Raw genomic sequence first — 7,821 nt, forward strand, 5'->3', positions numbered from 1 at the left:
AATCCAACATTTCTTTATATTTTCCCTAACTTTCTTAGGTATAATTTTTGCATTCTTTTCATTCAAGCTAAACAGAGGTTGTCATATAAAAGTACCATTTGTCTTTTTAATCGTTTAATTAATTGTTTAACAATTACTTATTAATTCACAAAAATTCATAAAAATCATTCATAATTCATAAAAACAATTCACATCTTGTTTAATGTTAATAAATAAATCCTACATGCCAACTGAAATAAGTATTCTTTCTCTTTGGTACAATAAGACTATAACAATATATGTTCCTTTCACATAAATTACACAGATTCCATAGACCTCTGTAACACTGGACTCCAGTGTTACAGAGGTCCATGGTACAGGGTATATCCTACATGCCAACTTAAAATACACAATCTTCTCTTTGGTGCAATTAATAAGACTATGAAAATCTATATTCTGTGGTATGAATAAATATACTGTATCCTACATGCCAAAAATACATTTTCTTCTCTTTGGGCATTGTTGCAATAAACAAAACTACAAATATAAAATTTATACTCCTGTCACAAAGGTAACACAACACAACTTTCCTCTCTGGCAGAGTCTGGCTCTCCCCATCTCTTTCCTTATATGGCATACCAACAGTGATACTAAATTGTAAACATTATTTTTCCTTGAAACCGCTTAGGAATAGTTTTCTGATATTTGAACATTGATCATTATCTGCACTGGCTTTCATTTTACTGTGGAGTCTAAGCATACTATGTGGTGGATCTATGACTGCAGCCTGATGTTGAACTTTCTTCTGGAAAGCTGTCTTTGCTGTAATTAGACCAAGTACGCTTTCATTCTTAAGTGATGCTCGATGGTCATTCTTAATCAGTTTCAGCTGACTAAACAATCTTTCTACAGCTGCATTTGAGTAAGGGAGTGAGAACAATAGTGAAACCATCCTGCTGAGCTGTGGATTTTGTATATTCCTGCTATATTTTTAGCTTCAAAAACTGACTGCCAAAACACACTGTGATCTAAACTTTTTGACACACTAGAACTCAGATAGTTAGTTGTCTGTCTCCATTCAAGGTTTGTTTGCTGTAGGTCAACAACATCCTTCAAGTATGGCAACCTTTCAAAAATAGGGGCCAGTGAAGGAAGAGTTAGATTTTGGGCTACTTCAGGAGATAGGCAAGATAAAAAATCAAAATCTCCAATGTTATCAAATCTAGAGAGGATCTGCTCTACACATTCTCTTAGAAAATCTCTGCAGTGGGAATAAAACGATCTTACATCAGGATGATCATATCCAAGTTCTCTGGCTAGATATGCTCTGTACAATATTAGTTGCTGCTAGAAAATTTAGATATTTTAATGAAATAAGCCAATTTCCTTAGAATTTCCTTAGATTTAGTAATTTCCTTAACATGATCCTTGTGACATAAAAATTTCCTAAAATAAGGATATTTCCTTGAAAGTGGAAGCACTGTTTGCTATATGAAAACAGTGAAATTGAAAATACCAAAAGACATATTGTTGGAATTTTGGAGAAAAGACAAAACAGAAAAGAAATATGCAAAACTAAAAAGAAAAAAAAAAAAAAAAAAAAAACAGACAGTGAATATAACAACAGTAAAATTAATAAACAGCAATATAAAAAACCCGGAGCGACAGGAAAACCCATCAGGAAGTGCCGTTCCAAAAGGCATTACTTCCGACACCAACCAGAACCAGCCAGAACACCCGTCATTGCTAGCTTGGAGTGTTGACATTGACAGCTTTTGAACATTTGTGGAGCAGGTGAGTTATTCCCAAGTGTGTGAGTGTACATGGTTATTAGGTGAAGTATGTAGAGTAGTGAGACGTGCCAATTAAGTTGAAAAAGTCTGGTAAACTGAAAATAAGTGCGTCTTTAATAAGCAACTTTCGGATTTTGTTGCCTCATTTGTGGTGGTCATTCCTGCGGTATTACTGCAGAGTTTCACCACAATCAGCTACGTGTTTTTTTTTTTTTTTATACCCACCTCAAGAGATAGAACTCCTGATTACGAGTAATTTGAACCCCATATATACTAGATGCAACCTTTTTGAATGGCGACACATTTTTTTTCTTTTTTTAAGCGTGTTTTGGTGATCAGCCATGACAATAGCCTCGCCTCCCGCATCAAACCCGGCGGCGGCTCGGCGGGCTCCGTGACATGGGCTTAATTGTTTACAAACAAATTTCTTCTGGTAGATTTCAGCTTGTTTTTAATTAATTTACCAGTTGTTTTTTGATGGAAATCATAATATGTTTCGGGGCTGTAAAAAAAAATTGGTTGATTTGCGCCAAAAACAAGTGGTATTTTAATGTTCCCTACAGGAGCTGCCGATACAAAGGCCTGACCCAGAAGAAATTCTGCGTCACCTGTACCATCAAGATCAAGATCAAGATAATTAAAAGCAAGCCAAAATCTACCACAAAAAAATAGTTTTGTCCAGAAAGGGCAAGGTGGTGAAACTCTGTAGGTTTACCATTCCTGCCCTCCTACGCCTTGTTGTGCCCCCATATTGCCTCCATAGATAGGTTATGCACCCATACACCTTCCATATCCGTAATAGTGTGATATTTGAAGCGGTTACTGAGATATGGTGGTGTTATTGTGTTAGGCAGTGTCCGCCATCCTGCTTGCCACATCGGCCATTTCTGTGTTAACTATTTTCAGTTTTTCTCATTTACTACGCCCCCATATTGGCTCTGTAGATAGTTTGTGCACTCCCATATGCGTGATAGTTTGATAGTTGAAGCGGTTACTGAGATGTGTTGGTGTTATTGTGTGTTAGGCAGTGTGCATCACCCTGCTTCAGTGCCTCCCACATAGGCCCTTTTCTGTGTTGGCCTTTAGTCAGTTTTTCTCCTTTCCTACGCCTTGTCATGCCTCATTTATACTATTACTACCACTACAATTACAACTATCACTATTCCATAGGTGCACCATGGCTTGCCGCAATGTCACAACTGGTCCTTGGAGAGCCGCTGGTGGTGACGGGCTGCCTGTGTCCTCTCTGCGACAAAACTCCACAAATACTCCACTCACCAAGTTCCAGAGGGAGAGGTGAGTGTGTGTGGGTGTGGGAGAGGTGTCTGTAGGTGTGCTGTGAGTGTGGTGGGTGTGTAAGTGTATTTTTTGTAAGTTTTTGTAATGTCAACTATAGCTATGTAGGTATATTGTTTTTTTTTTTTTGGTGTGGGTTGGCTAGGGTAGACTTATTGTGGGTGTTTTCCAGGTGTGATTTGAGGGTTGTTTTGGTGTGTGTGTGTGTGTGTGTGTGTTTTGTTGTGTGATGCAATATTTTAAGGTAATTTTTGGTGCTTTTTGTTTAGGTAATGTTTGTCTTGTTTCCTCTATATCTCCCTCCACAGGTTACCTCCAGGCTTTTCCTTCCATAGACTATTTCCTCCATGTTTCCTCCACCTTCCCTCCAATTTTGACTCTCCTATCTCACTTCTATCATAGTCAAAATAGTACTTTTCTAAATCTCACTTCAAAACCTGACAATTTTTCTCATCTTTCCTCCATATCTCCCTCCACACACCAAGCTGTATACTGTGCTGGTGTGTGCGGGTGTGGGAAAGGTTTCCGCAGGTGTGGTGTGTATGTGGTGCGTGCGGTGTGTGTGTAAGTGTTTTTTTTGTTGTGTAAACTATATATTTTTTTGGTGTGTGTTTTTTACGTTTTCCAGTGTTTGCAAAGAGTTGTTTATGATTTACTGGTGTGTGCAGGTGTGGGAATGGTGTGTGCTGGTGTGGTGTGTGTTTGGTGAGTGTGGGATGTGTGATAGCGTGTTTTTTCTTACAATTTTGTCTCATGAACATCAATTTTTTTCACTTGTTTTGGCCAGAAAATATTTGTCTTTTTAAAATCCTTCTATTACCACCACCATCACCCCCACCACCACCACTACCACTGTCCAACCACACCCACCAACATTACCACATCAGATGCTCACAAAACCACACCATTTCACTACCACCTCTAGTACTGCCATGGAGTAGGCAGTAGTCACATGCCGCCCAGTGGAATACTCCAGGAGATGTACTTACGGGGATGTAGGCAGTGCTGCAGACTGAGTGATTCCCCGTGTCCTCTCTTCCCGGTTCCCTTTGTGGTCTCATTTATACAATTGAGCAGCTGCAGCCTGCCCTCTAAAGACAACTTCTACTACTTCCTACACTACACTACAACACCTTACACTTTTACACTCTCTTCAAATCAAAATTTAATAATGGCTTCACCACGCCCTGCCTCGGAGTCCCCTCTGGGAGGGACCATAAATGTCCCCAGGTCGGACTGCCCTCTGCTGTCGACCTTGGGTGTCTTGACACTTCATCTAATACTTTCACTATCAATTTCTGCAACATTCGTGGCCTTCGTTCTAATTTTCAATCTGTGGAACACCACCTCTCCTCTACTAAACCTCATCTTCTCTTCCTAACGAAACACAGTTGTCTGTGACTACTGACAGCAGCCCTTTTCTGTTCCCTCCTACTTGCTCTATCCTCATTTTCAATCCAAAGCTGGATGTTGCGCATACGTGCGTAACGACACCACTTGCTCTCGTGCCCACAATCTTGAATCTTCAGAATTTTCTACCATCTGGCTAAGACTTCAATGTCACTCTCTAACTAAATTCATCTGTGCTGTATACCTCTCACCTAATTCCTCTGACTATGTAAAATTCTTTGACTATTTGACTTCCAAGGTGGAGCACATCTTATCTCACTTTCCTTTGCTGAGATCTCCATTTTAGGGATTTCAATGTTCACCACCAGCTTTGGCTTTCATCTTCTTTCACTGACCAACCTGGTGAACAAACCTTCAACTTTGCTATCCTTCATGACCTAGAGCAGCTAGTGCAGTTCCCTACCCGTATTCCTGACCGCCTTGGAGACACGCCCAACATTCTTGATCTTTTCCTAACCTCCAACCCTTCTGCTTACTCTGTTAAACTTTCCTCTCCGTTGGGCTCCTCCGACCACAATCTAATTTCCGTTACCTGTTCTATCACTCCAGTGCAGCCTCAGGACCCGCCTAAGCGGAGGTGCTTCTGGCATTTTAACTCTGCTAAGTGGGAGGAACTAAGGCAGTACTATTCTGATTTCCTTGGGATGATTATTGTTTTCATGTCAGAGATCCTTCTCTTTGTGCCGAGCGCATAACAGAGGTGATTATCTCTGGCATGGAGCTACATTCCTCATACTTTCTCTAACCCTAAAGCTAAAAAGCCTTGGTTTAACTCTGCTTGTTCTCGTGCTGTCAATGATAGAGGCGGCTCACAAACGGTTCCGTAGCCATCCAACTGCTGAAACTCATGCCCTATATATTTCTGCCCGTAATCATGCCAAATCTATTCTCCAACTTACTAAAAACTCTTTCATCAATAGAAAATGTCAAAGTCTTTCCAATTCTAACTCCTCTCGAGATTTCTGGCATCTAGCCAATAATATCTCTAACAACTTTACTTCTTCGTCTTTCCCTCCTTTACTTCATCCAGATGGCTCTACAGCTGTCTCTTCTTTTCTAAAGCTGAACTCTTCGCTCAAACCTTTGCTACCAACTCAACTTTGGATGATTCTGGGCATATTCCTCCTACTCCTCCACCCTCTGACTACTTCATCCCTAAAATTAAAATTCTTTATAAAGACGTTTTCCTGGCCCTCTCTGGCCTTGATTCTCGGAAGGCTTACGGTCCGGATGGAGTCCCTCCTGTTGTTCTCAAAACTGTGCTTCCGAACTCGCTCACTGCCTGGTCAAACTCTTTCATCTGTGTCTCTCTACTTCTATTTATCCTTCTTGCTGGAAGTTTGCTCACATTCAACCTGTCCCTAAAAAGGTGACCACTCCAATCCTTCTAACTACCGCCCTATAGCTTTGATTTCCTGCCTTTCTAAAGCCTTTGAGTCTATCCTTAATAGGAAGATAATGAGGCATCTATCAGCTCACAACCTTCTCTCTGATTGCCAGTATGGTTTCCGTAAAGGCAGATCTACTGGTGATCTTCTTACTTTCCTAACTGAATCTTGGTCATCCTCTTTTAGGGACTTCGGTGAAACCTTTGCTGTCGGCCTTGACATATCGAAAGCCTTCGATAGAGTCTGGCACAAATCTTTAATTTCTAAACTACCCTCCTACGGATTCTATCCTTCTCTCTGTACCTTCATCTCCAGTTTCCTTTCCGATCGTTCTATTGCTGCTGTAGTAGACGGTCACTGTTCTTCCCTAAAACTATCAACAGTGGTGTTCCACAGGGTTCTGTCCTATCACCCACTCTCTTTCTATTATTCATCAATGATCTCCTAAATCTGACTCAATGCCCTATCCACTCCTATGCTGATGATACCACCTTGCATTATTCAACAGCGTTCAACAGACGCCCAACCCAACAACAATTAAATGACTCAAGGCGAGATGCTATAGGACGCCTAACTTCTGATCTTTCACTTGTTTCTGATTGGGGCAGAGAAAACCTGGTTTTGTTCAATGCCTCAAAAACTCAATTTCTACAACTATCTACTCGACATAACCTTCCAGACAACTATCCTCTCTTCTTCAATAACACTCAACTTCCCTCTCCTCTACATTAAACACACTCGGTCTATCCTTCACTAAAAATCTAAACTGGAAATTTCACATCTCTACTCTTGCTAAATCAGCTTCCAAGAAGTTAGGTGTCCTGTGGCGTCTTCGTCCATTTTCTCTCCCTCCCAGCTGCTTGCTCTGTACAGGGCCTTATCCGCCCGTGTATGGAGTATGGCTCTCATGTCTGGGGGATCCACACACAGCTTTACTAAACAAGGTGGAATCTAAAGCTTTTCGTCTTATCAACTCTTCTCCTCTAACTGACTGTCTTGATTCTTTAAGTCACCGCCGCAATGTTGCATCTTTATCTGTCTTCTACCGCTGTTTTCATGCTGTCTGCTCTTCTGAACTTGCTAACTGCATGCCTTCCCCCTCCTGCGGCCTCGCTGCACAAGACTCTCTACTTCTTCTCATCCCTATTCTGTCCATCTTCCTAATGCAAGAGTTAACCAGTATCTTCACTCCTTCATTCCCTACACTGGTAAACTCTGGAACTCTCTACCTGTGTCTGTATTTCCACCTGCCTATGACTTAAACTCTTTCAAAGAGGAGTGTCAAGACACCTCTTACGTTAACTGGACCCTCCTTTTAGATTTTTTGTTTTCTCTTTCTCCTACTTTCCTCTTCACAGGGCCTGGCAACCAGTGGGATTTTTTTTTTTCTCCAACACTTTGTTTTCCCTTGGCCAGTGCCCTTGTAATGTAAAAAAAAAAAAAAAAAACTAGTAACACCACCACTACTACTACCACCACCACCTCCTCCTCCCAACAGGATCACCAGACACCACCGGCCGTACTAAAGGAAGTTGCTCTATGTAGGGATGGAACATGGCATCTGCACCAGCTGGGACACACTTAGCCAACTGTGAGTATTGAAGGCTGTTTTAGGGTGTTTGAAAACTTTGAGGGTGTTTAAGGCTACTTTAGGATGTTTTAAGGCTGTCTCAGGGTATTTTTAGGCTGTTTTAGATTGTTTAAGGCTATTTTAGGGTGTTTTAAGAATTTTAGGATGTTTAAGGAGTTTTATGCTATTTTAAGGGTGTTTAAGGCTGTTTTAGTGTTTTTAAAGGCTATTTTAAGGTTATTTAAGGGTGTTTAAGACTTTCAAGTATTTTAGGCTATTTTAGGGTGTTTTAATGGTGGTTCAAGATATTTTAAAATTTTGGCTCCTGAAGTGATGAAGTGTATGCCCACGCCATCGCTCCATCAGTGCTTCATCTACTCGCTTT

General features: G+C 40.9%; 1 long non-coding RNA gene across 1 annotated transcript; it reads left to right on the forward strand.

Moving 5' to 3' along the window:
* Positions 1-1,622: 1,622 nt before the first annotated feature.
* Positions 1,623-7,457, forward strand: LOC123504031. The gene is made up of 3 exons (XR_006674692.1): positions 1,623-1,773; positions 2,943-3,068; positions 7,365-7,457. It is a non-coding gene; the product is annotated as an uncharacterized LOC123504031 (long non-coding RNA).
* Positions 7,458-7,821: the final 364 nt, after the last annotated feature.

This window comes from Portunus trituberculatus, chromosome 1 (assembly GCF_017591435.1).
Source record: "Portunus trituberculatus isolate SZX2019 chromosome 1, ASM1759143v1, whole genome shotgun sequence".
Lineage (NCBI taxonomy): Eukaryota > Metazoa > Arthropoda > Malacostraca > Decapoda > Portunidae > Portunus > Portunus trituberculatus.